This window comes from Bactrocera oleae, chromosome X, assembly GCF_042242935.1.
Source record: "Bactrocera oleae isolate idBacOlea1 chromosome X, idBacOlea1, whole genome shotgun sequence".
NCBI classification, from domain to species: domain Eukaryota; kingdom Metazoa; phylum Arthropoda; class Insecta; order Diptera; family Tephritidae; genus Bactrocera; species Bactrocera oleae.
In genome coordinates, this window is record NC_091541.1 from 18933332 (window position 1) to 18952023 (window position 18692).

Below are 18692 nucleotides of genomic sequence, written 5' to 3' on the forward strand. Positions count from 1 at the left end.
AGCTCCTCAAGAAGCACGTTTTTCGGCACCGTAATCCTCCAACCAGTAATCGAGTCCCTATTTTTCTCATATTGAATATGAATTTTCAGAGATATTTCGTCACAGATATATCGAAACATATCTCTGTGCGTCTGCAAAACCACGGCTTCCCAACTCCAGGGCATTAATGCTGTTAAAATTGCTGCCAGGGTTATGTGGCCAAGCCTGAACATATTGCGTTATGACCAATTAAAAATAGGCTGTAAATAACTGTACGTGAATAGAAATTTTAAGCCAGTGCCAGTGTTATCATATCCGTATAATACCTAAAACCTTTCAAGGCGCAATTTTTAGGCAATATCGCACACATATCGCAAGCTCTGGTGTGTTTTCTTCCTGCCCAATTATAGACAATTTTTATTTTTTTCATAATACGTAAAATATATTACATTTCATTAAAACAATATTGACATACTTATATTTGAAATTCGATGATTAACTTGCAACACAATATGTTGCAGTCATAATTTTTTTCATATAGTAGCAAACTTTGCTATACGTTCATTTCTTTTTTTGCGGAAATGTTCCTTCATTTAAGATTGGCTTGTTAATTTTTAGTACTCCTGTAATACGCTCTTTTAATTTAGTAGAAACTCGTGAATTGTTTTGTAATCGTTACTCCTGTAACGGCTGTGTAAGTTGTTCATGACACAAAATTTTATCTACTAATAGGTTTAAGTGCCGTTCATGTTGCATCGTGGCTGCAACAACGTACAACGTATGCATTAAGTGAAGCTATATTTAGCATATTGTTAAAAAAACAAAGTGATCACACTTCGTTTTCCTGTTTCAGCTAATATTGTGAGCAATTTCGTCGAATGTGTCAACTGCGCCTTTGGGCGAATTATATGTGTGTTCAGACTTTTTGTGTTTCCATCCATTAAAATGCATCATTGAAAGAAATAGTACAATTTTGTTTTTTTTAGACTGAAATTACACCAAAGTCATGTCCTCATTGTAAACGAATCGAGTTGAACCACTTCGCCGCAACTAAGTGTCAAGTAACTCCGCTGGTATTTCAGCTTTATTTTTACGTAGTTTGCCAACAATCATATTGTATGATCTATTTAACAGTTTTGTTTCCAGGGAATGCTGGAAAACTAATTATCTATGGTTATGTTTCGGTTAATTCCTTGTAAAGACTTTATCAGTTCTTCGACAAAGTAACTGGTTAGTAGTTTTCCTTGAGTATTAGTAGACTTTTCGAGATACGGTTCTGCGTTAATAACGCATTTTGTCATTACAATTTTAATTCCAAATTTATTAGGATTGTTTGGAATGTACGTTTTAAATGGGCTTTTGCCTCGAAAACCAAGCAGTTGCCCATCGATTGTAACATAAGAACCAGGCTTAAAACTTTTTGCACAATCATCAATGAGAACTATCCAAATTTCAGAAATTGGGGCAAATTAAGTATTTTTCTAGCGTTCTTCTCTTGTAGTGCTATTTTCAAAACGTGAGTGAGTGAGTTCAGAAGAAACGCAAATCTATCTTGACTCACCGTTGCCCTGTATCAATCGTCGAATAAGAAGTATCAAACAAGAAATATCTACTACAAAATAGAAAAATCAACGGTTTGGTGCGGTTTGTGGGCCGATGGAATCATCGGTCCATATTTCTTCAAAGATTATGTCGGCGAGAACGTAACAATGGCGGCTGTTGTCGCGCCCTGATAACCGACTAATTGACGCCTGAAATTGAGGCTCGTAATCTTAATCAATTATTTTATTAAGAAAACATTTCGGTGAGCAGATAATTTCACCAAAGTCACCAAGATCGTGTGATATCACACCATTAGACTTTTTCCTGTGGAGAGATGTAAAGTCTAAAGTTTATGCGGACAATCCCGGTTAGATTTAGGCCTTGGAGCTAAATATCACGCGTGTCATTCGCCAGTTACCAGTCGAACTGCTCGAACGAGTCATCGAAAATCGGACTCAACGGATGGGCCACCTGAGGTGTAACCGCTGCAAATATTTAAAAAGATGATCTTCAAAAAATAAAAACCAAAGAATCTTCTTTCGACTGTTAATAAAAATTTCCAAATAAATTTAAGTTTTCTGTATTTTTTTCTTTAAAAGGTAGGGCATCTCGAAATGGATCACCGTTTATATAGCACCTACTTCATCAGGAAAATTGATTTTATCGTCAAACATATTATCGTTATCGAAATCCTCCTATTCCTCTTCTCCATCCCAACTAATGACACTGAAATCATCGTCAATCAGCGCCATTTCTATTCAGTCAAAACGAGCCTTTTAACAAAAATTACACGAGAATATTACACTTTCATATATATCATATATCAACTACTATACATTTTTTACGCATATTACTATTTATACATAAATTTTACGTACTCGATTTTTTCGCTTATTATTAAGTATACGTAGGCTTTACATTTAGGGATTTGCTGCAATCGCTCTTACACCTTCAACTGACCACATGTACTGTACTTTTACATTCATGTGCACACAAAAATACATGCTGCAATCACTGCCTTCGTTGAGTACAGTTACAGCTTGGCAGACTTGTGCAATTCGAATTTAAAAATTCTATACACGTAAAATGTACGTACATTATGGTTCTAGGGTTAAGTCGAGATTTTGAGGGTTTAGCAAATTCCGTAATTGGATTATCGTTCTACTTGACAAGACCTACAAGAAAAATTACACCACTTATCATGGATTTTGGAGCGTCACACTTTTTTATCTATTTTCATTTCGGAAATTATTGGTTGAAAAATAGTTCGTCAGAGTTGTCCGCTGTATTTCCCCTATTGTTATGTAATAATTGTATCACACATTTTATAGAAATTTCTGTTAGCATCACCATTCTCTTCGGTTGTCATTTGTAATGATATGTGTTTTGGACATAAAACTTTCTCAATAGCATTGCAAACTTCTACAAATGCAACTTGAAACAGATCACTATGCCAGTCCTAAATATAAATCTTGACCAATAGCGTTCATAGCTGCTCTGTGCAAAAAACTTCAAGGTGGCCGCAAGTTTTAAAATTTAAGGCACGCTAGTAGATCTGCTAAGGATTTTTAATTCGTTATTTATTTGTTAAATACTTGTACATACATAAATGCGTCTTTGCACAAAACTGAGGATAGCAAGTACTATTTTAGATGCGACATAATTTATCAATACTATCATTTCGTCTTACCTTTTATCGCCGAGGGCCATTATATCAGAGTTATCTCGTATTAATATTCTATCAATGTTCTCTTCTTCCTGAAAATCATCACATAAAGCCACTAAATCCATATTTTCAAATATATTTATACTGTTCAACTTTGTTATTTTGTATTTTTATCTTTACATCTTAACAGTAATGGTTATGCGAAAATAATACAGAGTGCCTAATGTCTTTCATATCGCATTACTTCGCGTACCGCATTACAGAGTAGCCCCCCGGCTTGTTGGTCAGCTATTTTCAGACCAATATCTCAAAAATAGAGAGATTATTTCGCGTATATACAGACGAACAGACAGGCGGAGATGGCTAAATCAACCCAGCTTGCAATACTAATCATGTATATATATATACTTAAGAGGTCTAAGACGTTTCTTTTGGGTGTTACAAACATCGTGTTTAAACAGTAACACGATACAGAAGATATGGAGCGCATAACTACGTAGTCATACAAGCTTTTAAATTTTAAGTTAAGTTTTCAGTTTCAGTTTTAATTACGAGAAACTTTTGAACCAAAAATTAAAAAAATAAATATATATGTAACGTAAGCCCCCTATATAAATTTGGACCCTGTTATGGGTTTAAACATTAATGAAAACAAGTAAGGAAGGGCTAAGTTCGGATGTAACCGAACATTTTATACTCTCGCAAAGTCAAATGGTATACTCGTTTGAGATTTCTTTGTGGATTGACTGATATTTTCGGTAGAAGGTCAACTATAGGCACTGGGGTCCACATATTTAGTACTTAGGGGCTTGAACAGTTTTGGTTCGATTTAGACAATTTTTGGTCACAAGGTGGCATACTTTAATTGCATTATTCACGCAAAGTTTTACGCCGATATAATCATTGTTGCTTGATTTGCATAGTGGAAAGTGAAAGAATCAAGTGGTATTTAAAATGGTGTCATATGGAAAATAGGCGTGGTTGTAGTCCGATTTCGCCCATTTTCGCACTATGACATATAAACATGAAAAGAACGTTACGCACCGAATTTGGTTGAAATCGGTTAAGCAGATCTCAAGATATGGGTTTTCACCTAAAAGTGGGCTGTGCCACGCCCACTGTCTAATTTTGAACACGGTTCCTATAAAGTCATCTTATAGTTGCCACCCGATTTCAACTATTTTCACACCGTCAATAGAAGTGCTAAAAACATTTGCTTCCAGTGAATTTTGTTATTATAGCATTAGCGGTTTAGGAGATATGCACATTAAACCTATTAGAGGCGGGACCACGCCCACTTTTTAAAAATTTTAACTGCAGATGCCCCTCCCTAATGTGATCCTGTGTACCAAATAAAAGTCTTGTATCTTATTGCGGAGCTTAGTTATGGCAAGTTATTTGTTTTTGATTAATGGCGTTTTGTGGGCGTGGCAGTGGTCCGATTACGCCCATCTGCAATACCAACCGTCTCACGGTACCATGAAACATGTCTACCAAGTTTCACAAAGATATCTCAATTTTTACTCAAGTTAGAGCTTGCACGGACGGACGGACAGACGGACGGACGGACAGACGGACGGACGGACAGACAGTCACCCGGATTTCAACTCGTCTCTTCATCCTGATCATTTAAATATATATAACCCTATATCTAACTCGATTAATTTTAGGTGATACAAACAACCGTTAGGTGAACAAAACTATTATACTCTGTAGCAACAGGTTGCGAGAGTATAAAAATTAATGAAACTAATATTTTGAATGAAGTTTCGAGGTGAAAATGAATTTCTGCTACGAAACCCTATGATTCTTACAGAGGTGACAATTGAATTTAAACGCACTCAATTTTCAATTAGATTGACATTCTCAATGGCGATGAATAACTGACAAGGCCAAACGTTATTTGTTTGTGGCTTAGACTTGGCTACACTATGTTTTTCCCACCACTTTAAGTGGCGTTCTCGCGTGAGCAAACCATCCAGTTTCTTTATATTCGCTAAAGACGGGCTGACCAAAAATATTGTACACTCCATTGCGTTGAGAAATTAATCTTTGTTTAATTTTAATTGAAATAATTAGTAACTGAAATACGGCTCAGGAATCGTGCTACAAAAAAAAATCCGTAGTAATTTTTTTTCTGTGTGAGTAAACGATTTACCATTATTTTTATTAGGCAGGTTATATTTAGATCTTTTAAGAATGAATGTTTGGGATACCGAAAATATATTTTTAATAGAATTCAGACGGGATTTTTGCGGCACTCCCCAAGTAGATGGACAATGATGAGATAAACATGTTTGCCGAATCTGGAAGTATTGTAAGAAGACCATCGAGAGCCGTAGGTTTCGGCAATTGCACCTGTTGCATCTTCCATTCAGCAATTTTAAGAGTTTTGACTCGCAACTTATCGGCGCAACTTGCTGTTAGCAGACGGTTATTAAAACGGATAATTCGTTATGACTTAATTCTGTTTCCGTACAAAGTTCTATTAACAATCGGTTGAACCCCCTAGATTTGCTTATTCGCCTGGAATTTTGAAAAACATATTGAAATGGCCGAAGCAGACAGTAACTTCATAAATTGCCTGTTATATCTGATGAGGCCCATTTTGATCTAAACGGAAATGTCAACAAGATAAACTGTCATATATGGCGTGAATCAAATCCAGAAAAAATCCACGAGACGGGATTTCACCCAGAACGAGTCACTATGTGGTGCGTAGTTTCATCAAGGTGTATTGTTGGGTGACTGCCGGGTAGTTACGAGGCCCCACCGCCATCCGTATGCCTTTTGGAGCTTCAGAATATTTGCACTGGCACCCCCAGGGTTTGGAGGGGAGAGTTGTCACACCAAATCATCTACTGGGCATACGCCCACAAAACTCCATTAATCGAAAATCAATAAATTTCCATAACTAAGCTAAGCTGTTTAAATGAGTTTAAACTCCCTCCTTCAAGTGCACCACTCTACTCGGTAAAAACTGACACACCCTAGTGAAACACACCACACCTGTGAACACTCAAGGAATTTCACCCCACACCAGATGACACCACGCAGGACAACACAACATACCATTTCATTCTCTTATCGTCTACGGGCCTGAGCGCCACATCACGTACGCGTCTAACTAGAGCAGGCATCCGATACACCGGCAGCGTTTCCAGATACACCGGCGATTGGACCGACACGTCACATCGTTTCATAAAAGCAATCCCGGATATCTTTCGACATCAAGTTTATAATAATTGTGTTACTGAATAATATTGTAATTATGCGAAAATACATATAAATAATAATATAAATACTTGGAGATTTTCCCTAACATATTCAGTGCGATAGTGAGTGGGTCCCCAATTATTCATGGTCCTTCGAGCCATAGTGAGCGGCACTATGGATTAAAAAAAAAAAAAAATAATAAAATAAAAAAAATAAAAATCCAAATATATGTATAAACTGTGCGGTTATAAAGTTCGGTGACCCAAACAACAAACATACAGATAAGTAAACAAGCATATATGTAACAAAAATAATACAAAAGAGCGGTGCAAAATAATAGTTACATATTGACAAATATACATACATAGTTAAAAAAGGGAGAAGAGACAAAACCAAAGTGCATGTGAAAAACAAAATATACAAAACTGTATAAGCAAAAAACAACTAAAACACAAATCGGGCGCGAAACCTAAAAGCACTTAAACACAAAATATAAATAGAAACAAAAAAACGGGCGCGAATTTAAAAGCATAAAAACAATACACACACAAACAACATCACTAGGCATACCAGCTGGAAGCATTTCAGAGAGGAACACAGGAATATTACCACACGCACATACATACATATAGACAAACAAAACAGAGTGAGCGTATTGATTTCAACTTTTATATTCTATATGTAAATATGTATGCTTAAACACGGGTTTACTGACTAAAAAACTCTTAATAAAAAGCCGTTTTAACAACATATAAAACGGTTACCAAACTATCATAATTTCAAACTTATTTTGATTAGAAAAACCGAAAACAGTTTGGTACAATATATATCCAAATATATATACAATTAAAAATAAATAATTATCGGATGCCCTTATGCTTATCTTAATGTATACAAGCACACCCATTCCACAAACACAAAAAACCTAAAAAATATTATTCAAGTATTTACTTGCAAATTTGTCCGGCAATACCCCTTATGCTTAATAAAGCAGTAAGCAGGATTGCTATAAATAAGTAAGCAAAGGCAAAATTAAAATTATAACACAAAAAACAAGAGAGAAAATAGCCAAAATAAAAACAAACCAAAAACATACATATCCCCTTTGGTCTAATATATAGTTACAAGTATATGTACATAATCCATGTTTACAAATGACATATAATTGCCAAGCGCAAAACATATACATACATACATCATCAACAAATAGTATATCGATATATGTATTCTTAATATACGTATAGGTACACACAAAACATATTTACAAAGTCATAATAAGCATAAATATAAAACTAGCTTACAAACATACATTTATACATAATTGCTTTGGGAAATACCTGCAAATTTCCAATTTCATTTCGCGCTCTCTTCGTATTGCTATTATGCGTATTGATCTCTTCAACGAGCTCTCAATTTCACGAGCACATAAATATATATTAACAAGTCCGTGTATTAGGGTGTACCTAAATACATCAATATAAGGACATAAAAAGTATTATTGAATTAAAAGTGCGATTTTTAATAATTAAATTAATTAAAGCAATACATTCAAAATAAAACCACAACAAAATCATATTGCTAGTAAATACAGTTTACACTGAGAAAATTTTAATAAATTTTGACAAATATTTTAACATACAAAAAAAAAATTATGAATGTGGATAAAATTCAAATTACACCTACAGAAGCTACACGCGCAAGACAGGTTACCACAAAGCAAACAAAAGGCAAAAATATTTGTGCCACCAAATTCATTTTTGAGAGTGACAGATTAACACGATACTGCACTCGATTTTCATTTTCACTGATTCAAGACATCTCTGAATCGTTATTGGAAATAAAAAAACAAAATATTGACAATTTTTGGACTCGTCTCCAAACGGCTCATGACGCCATAGTAGATTATGACAATTCAGATCTACCACACGATTTTAAATCATCGGCTTACGCACTATACGAAAACTGCTTAGACCAGTACGAAGCTACAAAAGCTATGATCTCCGATCAACTAAAGCTAATAAAAGCAATTGCACCTACTCCACATCAGCGAGTAGAGCTGCCACGAGTACAAAATCAAGAGGCAAGTTCAGGCATCCATCTCGAGGTGCCCGCATGTGACACAGAAATATTTTATGGAGGTTATAAAGAATGGCCGTCCTTCCGGGACATGTTCACTGCCGTATACATCAACCATCCAAAATTATCAAAAGCGCAAAAATTGTATCACATTCAAAAAGAAACCAGTGAAGAGTTTATAAGACTACAATCCACTGTTTCAAACTGTTTGTCGGTTTTATCGACACAAAATATTCCCACAGACAGCTGGGACCCTATACTGGTAAACATATGCACCGCCGCATTACCAAAAAAATCGTTACTTTTATGGGAGCAATCGCTCTCATCACGAAAGAAATGCCCCACGTGGCAACAAATGAAAGACTTTCTTACTACCCAGTACGAAATCGCTGAAAGGGTAGACAAAAAGCTAATTGAAACAAAAAATGTACAACACGACCAAAAAAGAAGCTTCAATAGACCTCAAGCTAGTAGCAAAAATAAATTAAACAGAAGCTTTTACAAATCTCAATCGTTCACATCCGAACAAAATAATCATACGTCATGCGAACTATGCACGAGAGGGCATAAACTACAATCTTGCGAGAAATTCAAAAAATTAAAAATTATAGAAAGAAACTATTTCGTGAGATCAAAAAAATTATGTACAAATTGCTTGTCACATGCGCATACATATAAAAATTGCAAAAGCAAATTCAATAGCCTATATTGTCACAAAAGACACCACTCAATGCTTCATTACAGCAAATTTCCCATCTCACCCCAAAGAAGCGCTTATACAAAAAGAACCACAGGTTTAGTGGTAACAACAACTCCCAAAAACCGAAATCCCGAAAATTGCCAAGAAGCACCATGCTGCTCAAAGGCATTAAACACCCAAACGCTACACAGCGAAATTCAAAGTAGAGTACTACTACCCACAGCAGTCGTCTCCATCGAACACCGAGGAGAGCTGTTTAAACTTAGAGCCTTAATAGACCAAGGATCACAACGATCTTTCATAGCATCTAGGGCTCAAAATAGGCTACAACTGCCAACAAAACTAGCCAATTTTGAAATCACGGGAATGGGCGGAAGAGTAGTCTAAAACTCAAATAAAATCTGCCCCATTACCCTAATTTCCCCCCAAGCGGATAAGCACACACAAGCAGAAGCTATAGTCTTACCGCAACTTACAAATATGCTTCCAAGCTATCACATAAATAGCAAGCATTGGCAAAAGGTTTCACACCTAAAGCTAGCAGATTCCAACTGCAACACTCCCGCTCAAATAGACCTTCTATTAGGCAGCGATCTCATACCTCAGATAATACTCGAGGGTGTTGAAAAAATTTCAAACAAACTATTGGCACAAAATACTATTTTCGGTTGGATCCTAAGTGGACTAGTTACAAAACCAGTTTCCACAACAACAACTCAAGTTGACGAATACTCTAAAGAATACCTTCATTCACAATTAAGGAAACTTCGGGAGTTAGAAAAACGCCCCCTGATATCAATTACAACCCCAGAGGATCAGTATCGTAAAGACTTCTACAAAACCACAACTACTCGATCAAATAATGGCCGGTACGTCGTACGACTACCACCAAAGCCACAATCTTCCAACACTCTACAAATTGGCACAAAAAACTATGTCAGAGTTTCTTCTGACAACCCCAGTGTTAAAAACACATATATATCTATAATTCAACCAAATCATCAAGATATATTACTAAGTATTCGAAAAGAAAATTTGTTGTACACTAATTTCCTTAAATTTGAAAAGGGCAGTACAACATAAAAATACAGGGGATCCAATGGAATGCGATATCTGATCAGCTTTCATATCCTACGGAATCAATATCCGCATTATCCGCAATAACATTTTTGACCCCGCAGGATGGCTTTCGCCAATTATGATACAAGCGAAAATCCTAATTCTTCTTCACTTAAAAAAATGGTCACAATCCTCAAACAATCTTAACGATATCCGAATCTACCGATTCTTGGCCACAATCGCCCACTTCCATACATAATATCGTCCGCAACATACGAGTAATTGTCATAGAATGTTCAAAAATCGACACTTCTCTTACTATAGTGCCTCATAGTTGCCTAAATTTTCATAATCAAATACAATTCAAAATTAAAGTTAAGGAATCACCATACTTGCAATGTGATACAGAGACGCACCCAGACATACAAAAAGCAAAGGTCGCACTTATCGCATCTATCTAATCTCAAAAAAGTGAGCGAAAATCACAAATCTCACTCTCGCAAGATCCCTCTTCAAAGGTTTGAAAGGATCACCCATTCTGGCCATATCTGAGCCAGGCGTGGAGTCGATATCCTCATAAGCCGATAATAAAGAGATTGCAAATAATTGCTGATAATACAGAAAAGGCAAATCATAAACAATCCGAATAAAAAATTGATAAAAGAAAAAATCGTAAATACAAACACTACTTTAAAACCAAAATTGCTTCTTACAGCTAATATTCTCGCCCTCGGCTACTTCATCAACAGCACGCCGAAATTCGTAATACAGCCCATATGTGTTATACTAGGCAAAATATTCGCCTAGGGGGCCCAGGATGTTTAAATGAGTTTAAACTCCCTCCTTCAAGTGCACCACTCTACTCGGGAAAAACTGACACACCCTAGTGAAACACACCACACCTGTGAACACTCAAGGACACAGGACAACACAACATACCATTTCATTATCTTATCGTCTACGGGCCTGAGCGCCACATCACGTACGCGTCTAACTAGAGCAGGCATCCGATACACCGGCAGCGTTTCCAGATACACCGGCGATTGGACCGACACGTCACATCGTTTCATAAAAGCAATCCCGGATATCTTTCGACATCAAGTTTATAATAATTGTGTTACTGAATAATATTGTAATCATGCGAAATAAATACTTGGAGATTTTCCCTAACATATTCAGTGCGATAGTGAGTGGAATAAAACATTTGAAATATATTGAGAAGTTTTCCAATAAATTATATAAAACTACAAGTTTAATTATGAAGAATTCTCCACCTTATTAATTCGAATTGAAGCCGTTCTCAATTCACGGCCACTTACGACACTCTCGCAAGATCCCTCAGATCTCACAGCCCTAACTCCAGGGCACTTTCTAAAAGGAGCACCCATTCTGGCCATACCTGAGCCAGGCGTAGAGTCGCTATCCTTACAAAATAGATGGGAAAAAATTAAAATTCTCCATCATGATTTCAGCCGCCGATGGAAGGAGGAGTATATAAAGGACCTTCATAAAAGGTACCGCTGGAAAACTCCCGAAAAGGCGCCAAAGCTTGGAGATTTTGTTTTAATTAATGACGATTGTCTTCCCCCTACAGAATGGCGACTTGGTCGCATAGAGAAGCTACATCATGGTTCCGACGGTCATATACGAGTAGTTGACCTCCGTACTCGAAACGGAACGCTAACACGTTGATACAAGACTGTTAGTTGGTATGGCTAATCGCATTAGAGAGGGAACTCTTCAGTCTACACAAGTAAGGAAGGGCTAAGTTCGGGTGTAATCGAAAATTTCATACTCTTGCAACTCTTGATTTTGCAAGGCGGAGGAACACGTACAAGTTTTGGCAAGACTTTATATCAAACTAAGGAAAGTATTGCCGTGATTTTATCCATCTAAGGAGAGAGGATACAGTGTTACTAGGAAGAAATTCTTTTTAAATTGCATTAAGACTACTTACGTATTGACCAATAGATGTGAAATAAAGGAGGTTTGAAAATATTTATGTTAAGTATATATGGGGGCTAAGGTATATATGATGCGGGAGAGACTTTTAACCATTTTTGGCACAAGTTAAAGTACGATTTCGACAATTTTTGGATGTAAATTAAATGCATTGAGTGCACTACTTGTGCAAAGTTTTATTCTGACAACGATGTTGATGCTTGGTGTGTATATTGTAAAGTGAAGGAATCAGATGGAATTAATAAGTTTGTTATATCGACATTAGACGTATTTTTCTTCCAATTTTGCCTTTTTCTGCAGTGTCTAATATAAATGTTTGGGTAACTTCACACACCAATCAAGCTGTTTCTGAGATATAGTATTTCACCTAAAGTTGGGCGGTACCACGCCCATTGTCCAATTTTCAGACTAGATCCTATAAATCCCTTCTCTAACATCCTCGTTGGGAAATTTATTGGGTACTGCGATCTCCTGTACAATTATGTATTTTATTTTGTGGCTTAAATATGGCACTTTAAAGATTTTCGATTAATGACGTTTTGAGGGCACGGCAGTTTTCCGATCTTACCCATCCGCAATACCAACCGCCTTATGGAAACATGTGTACCAAGTTTCATAGAGATATCTCAATTTTTCCTTTTACCGCTTGCACGGACAGACAGACAGTCATCCGGATTTCAACTATTCTCGGCCTCCTGAACATATACCTATACTACTGCCCCTGCTTCTTGTGATTTGCTGAGGTATACTCGCCATGTCCAGGGCTCGTTACAATAAATTTATAAACTGTAGGGCTCTTCTTACAAATCGTACTTTATTCAATTTCCAATTACGAAATGGTGTCTTCCGCGTTGCAGTGGCGTCACCCGATGATAGCGCTATGACAGAGTAGCGGTTTACGTGGCCCGTTAGCGCGCCACTACCACGCGGAATTACGGGGGGCAGTGGCAGCGGACGTGATGCAAAGCGTGGAGCAGGTCAGAGGATCGACTCTCTACCCACTTCACGCGTGACTTCCAGCCTCTGCACGCTAAGGAGTGAAATGCCTGCCAGAGGATCGACTCACTGCGAGACATTCACTCCATACCGCAGTAATGTCATCCACCTTTCCGCGCTTCTGTTGAATAGCTTTATACGATAGCGTTGTGCTAAGCAACTTACAATGACTTACGTTTTAGGTCCTATGGTGATGATGTCCGCCCGATACGTTCTACCACGACGCTCCTCCCGCAGCTCGTGTAGTCTTCGACGGCGGTCCTGCTGCTACCCGTGTAGGCCTCGCTACTTGTGCTCGCGGCTACAGTCCTGTGCTGACTTACTGATGATCGGCCTGCTTGCTTTCCGCCAAGCCGTGTGTTGCTTGCTCGCCCGTTCGCAACATGTTGCTTTAGGATGGCGTGTGTTGCTAGTAGTGGCGTGGTTTCCACGTTGCAGCCCAATACTTGTTGTGTTGCTTACGTGGCGTGGTTTAACTGTTGTGTCGCAACATGTTGCTTTATAATGGCGTGTGTTGCTAGAAGTGGCTGTTGTATATGAGAACTTGTATACTCGCAGTATTGTATTTATTTAACATTTGTATTGTATTTTTTCCTTAAATTTAAGCTACATTAACTGAATTCTTTGTTTTTTTTCACGCTTAATTATAAAGTTTTCTTGGTAATTTACAATTTTTTTTTCTCAAATCTTGCTTCAATTACATTAACTTATGAATTCTTATCTTTTCCTTTCTTAATTTGAGTAAAGATTCTTACATAATATTTTTTTTGTATTTCTCATCTTTCAATTTGGTCTTCTTTTCAATTTCATAGTTTTCTTTGATGTTGTTTTTAAAATTCTTTTCCTTGTTCTTTATCCAGTAGAGTTTTGCAGTTGTTGTTGTCTGCAATGTGTACGCCCCACCGATACATAGCCACTTGGTATTTGGCGATACTAAATTTATGCCGGTGCTTCCTTGTGCCGGTCGTGAGGTCCGTGAGGCTCCTTCTGATTCTTTCAGCGATCTGTGAGAAGGGCTCGAGTTCCGTTTGCGTCGGCAATGGATATTTTTATGCCTTCAGGTGGAAGCTGTACCTTCGCGGATGGTTGTGACAAAGTCGGTGACTTTACTATTTCTGCGTCATTGGTCATATGCGCAGTTTGCTTTGAATGGCCTATATGTCTTGTCTTTCGGAGACCTCGCGGTTCAATGAATGTGCTCGTCTCGATTGGTCACCAAATTTGCTCATTTAAATATTTTTTTTATTTTTAATTAATTTTTTTATATTTTTTATACTCTCGCAACCTGTTGCTACAGAGTATAATAGTTTTGTTCACCTAACGGTTGTTTGTATCACCTAAAATTAATCGAGTTAGATATAGGGTTATGTATATATAAATGATCAGGATGAAGAGACGAGTTGAAATCCGGGTGACTGTCTGTCCGTCCGTCCGTCTGTCCGTCCGTCCGTCCGTGCAAGCTCTAACTTGAGTAAAAATTGAGATATCTTTATGAAACTTGGTAGACATGTTTCATGGTACCGTGAGACGGTTGGTATTGCAGATGGGCGTAATCGGACCACTGCCACGCCCACAAAACGCCATTAATCAAAAACAAATAACTTGCCATAACTAAGCTCCGCAATAAGATACAAGACTGTTATTTGGTACACAGGATCACATTAGGGAGGGGCATCTGCAGTTAAAATTTTTTTTTAAAAAGTGGGCGTGGTCCCGCCTCTAATAGGTTTAATGTGCATATCTCCTAAACCGCTAATGCTATAATAACAAAATTCAGTGAAAGCAAGTGTTTTTAGCACTTCTATTGACGGTGTGAAAATAGTTGAAATCGGGTGGCAACTCCGCCCACTCCCCATATAACGGTACTGTTAAAAACTACTAAAAGCGCGATAAATCAAGCACTAAACACGCCAGAGACATTAAATTTTATCTCTGAGATGGTATAAGATGACTTTATAGGAACCGCGTTCAAAATTAGACAGTGGGCGTGGCACAGCCCACTTTTAGGTGAAACCCCATATCTCGAGATCTGCTTAACCGATTTCAACCAAATTCGGTGCATAACGTTCTTTTCATGTTTCTATGTAATGTGCGAAAATGGGCGAAATCGGACTACAACCACGCCTATTTCCCATATAACACCTTTTTCAATTCCATCTGATTCTTTCACTTTCCACTATGCAAATCAGGTAACAATGATTATATCGGGGTAAAACTTTGCGTGAATAATGCGTTTGAAGTATGCCACCTTGTGAGCAAAAATTGTCTAAATCGAGTCAAAACTGTTCAAGCCCCTAGGTAATTAATATGTTGACCCCAGTGCCTATAGCTGACTTTTTACCGAAAATATCGGTCAACATAGAACAAGGCGGCAAGATACACAAAGAAATCTAAAACGAGTATACCATTTGACTTTGCGGGAGTATAAAATGTTCGGTTACATCCGAACTTAGCCCTTCCTTACTTGTTTATATATATATTTTTTTTTAACTGTTACGGCTTTGGGGTATGGTTTCAATTCGCTGATGTTTACCGTTTTCTCCTTTCCCCCGTCAATTTTTCGAAGTTGGACGATCTGAGAATTTGATAAGGGCCATCGTACCTCGGGGCTAACTTTGCGGCAAAACCCTTAGTGGCTTTAGAGAATTGATGCTCTTTCGCGAGGACTAAGTCTCCGATCTCGGGGGTCCAAATTCTGCGTCTAAGGTTATAATGACGGGTTTGATCCGTTGCCGCCCTCTCCATATTTTGCCGAACAATTTTGAAGGCCTCCTGCATCCTATTGGACATTTCCTCAGCCGTCGTGGGTGTCATACCTGTGCCGATATTAACTTCGTCGAAGAGGGCCTTAGGTACAAAGCGGCGATACCAGGAGGCTATCCTAAGATATGGGCGTACTTCTTTTACGCTAGTTGGGGGCTTCAGCTCGTGGATTGCTGCAACTTTCTCGGGGTCGGTGTGGATGCCTTTGTCTATGTTCCTCGAACGTAAAGCCTATCACGATTATGTCGTATTGGTAGGCGAAGGCGTGTGGTTCCATCTCAGGGCCAATGACCTGGTCGAGTACCTACTGGAACGTCGCAGGTCTCGAATGTAAGCCGAGTAGCATGAATAGGCCACGCCCAGGTACGGCTGCCTTGCTCTAAAGGTAACCAGTAACCGTTCTTGAGGTCCGCACTACTAATATACCTTGCTCGTCGTAACTTGTCTAATACGTGTTGTATCCTAGGTAAGGGGTATGCGTCGGATACTGATCGGGCGTTGAGTTGCCGATAATCCACGCATAGACGCCATTTACCGTTCTTCTTCCGGGCAATACAATCGGCGCGCTGTGTGGCTGTGAGACGGTTCAAAGCATCCCTTTGATAGCAGCTTATCGATCTCATCGTTGATAATAGCTTGCATCGCTAAATTTCGTGTAAAATATCGTTGCTTAATGGGGCGGTTGTCGGTCATAGTGATTTTATGCTCCGCCACTGTCGTCACTTCACTCATGGTTTCGAATTTTTGAATTTTTCCTCCGCTAAGAAGTCGCGTATGCGGGCCACTTCGTTTCTCTAGTTGGTGGTCGATCTAGGCTCGACTCTATTAATCCTCCTGCACTTTAGTTTACGTCTTTTGTTGCGCTTCGTCCTACTGGGTTTTAGTAGTCGGCTGTTTGATATAGTTGGGGTTGCGTTGTCTACCATTTCTGATGGCATGGTGTAGAAGGCCGCTGAATGCTGAGCATCTGCCGCTGTCAGCACTACCTGGTGACCGCCGCAGGACAACTTATCTTCCATGCTCCCCAGTGTATCTAATCCGAGTATGACGTCATCAATTGCATCGGGCATAACATGTAACACTGTTTGCGTCCATACGTTCTGCAACTCGTGACGATACGAAACTTTTTGAGGCGCCGGTTCTCCGCCGCGTTCATGACGCATAATTACTGGTGGGTTGGCGCTGAGTTCTGTGGGTCCGCCGCGCTTTTTCCCAGGCGGAACCCTTGGCCGTTTCCCTGTCGTCGGCCGCAACATTCGGTGGTTAGCACTTTCTGGGATTACGGCACCGCCTAGCGTAGTGTCCTTCCTGGCCACATCTCCCGCATGTGTCTCCAGGCATAAAAGTTTGGTTCGTGGGTGGTTGTTGCTGATGCGCGTTTACCGTCGTATTATGTTGGAAAACCGTGTGACGCTGTTGTGAACGTGCTGATGCGGATTGGACGGGTGGATGGTCTGGCCTCGTTGTATTTCTTACCTCGTGGTCACCTATGATGTATCTCGTCATCGCGCGGCGCGAGGTCTCTACTGTTCTCCGATGTCCTTCATGGATACCTTCGTACTCTTCTGCAAGCGTGATAAGTTCGGCTAGTGTCTCGAAGTCTCGACGCCGAATGTAGAGCAGATAATCGGTGTGGCTATTTCGGAAGATCCTTTCCAATCGCTGCTCCTGGTTATATACAGCGTATCTCATTAGATTCTGCATAGCGAGAATTTAGTCTTTGTATTTTTCTCGCAGGTGTTGTCTTCGTTGCCGTATGTCATCTTCGAGGCGTTCGAAGTAACGTGCTGGTAAGAAGAAACGCAAAAAATCTCTTTTGAAGGTAGTCCAACTCCTCCAATGTTCGTTGTTGTTGCGATACCATTGGAGAGAGGTACCGCACAGCAACTCGGGCATGGTTCTTGGAAGAAGGTCTGTGTCTATCATGTATACTTCAGAGAGTTCTTCCAACCGTTCGATGAACGCTAATGGGTTCCTCCCGTCATGGTATTTTACGAACCACTTCCTCACCTGGTCAGTGATAGGTGCGAATATAACTATCTGGTTTTGTTGAAGTGACATGCCGTTATTCGGCATGGTCATTGGTGGCAGTTCTCGTCGCGATGATTCCGCAAAAATGTTTGCGGTTCCTCTGCCTTGATCTGGTGGAAGTGGTGTCTTCTGATCGCCTTCGTCTCATGAAGCGAACTCATTTGCTTTGTATGCAGCTTCCATTTTTCAAATTTTTTCGTGTATTTCGGGGTTGTCGTTCGCCTTGGCTGCCAGTGCAGTTATGGGCTTCCAAATCTCCCGCGTGGTGCCTATGTTGTCAAGGCCCAAATTTTCCGCGAAGGAGATTAATTGCTCTTTATATACGTTGTCCAACCACATAAGATCTGTAATTTTCCGTGTTAAATCTTCTCCTTATGTAATACGATTTGCAGGGTCCCTGCTCGGGTGCCAATTGTAACGAAACTTTTTGCTGTCCCTGCTTCTTGTGATTTGCTAAGGTATAGTCGCCATGTCCAGGGTTCGTTACAATAAATTTGTAAACTCTGGGGTCTTTTACAAATCGTATATTTTTAAAAAACTTACCATACATTCAGTATTTCTCTTTTACTTGACTGTACTTTTGGGATGTAGAGCAGGTTCGCCTCCACGCGGTGCATCCTGGGTGACGCTAAATGACCTGCAGCCTTCACGGCCTTTATAACTCCTACGGATTTGACCTTTGCTCGACACGGACTTAGCTTG

At 39.1% G+C, this 18692-nt stretch overlaps 1 pseudogene; it reads right to left on the reverse strand.

The window, feature by feature from the left end:
• Window positions 1–540: 540 nt before the first annotated feature.
• LOC138858089 (uncharacterized) lies at window positions 541–18607 on the reverse strand (annotated as a pseudogene).
• Window positions 18608–18692: the final 85 nt, after the last annotated feature.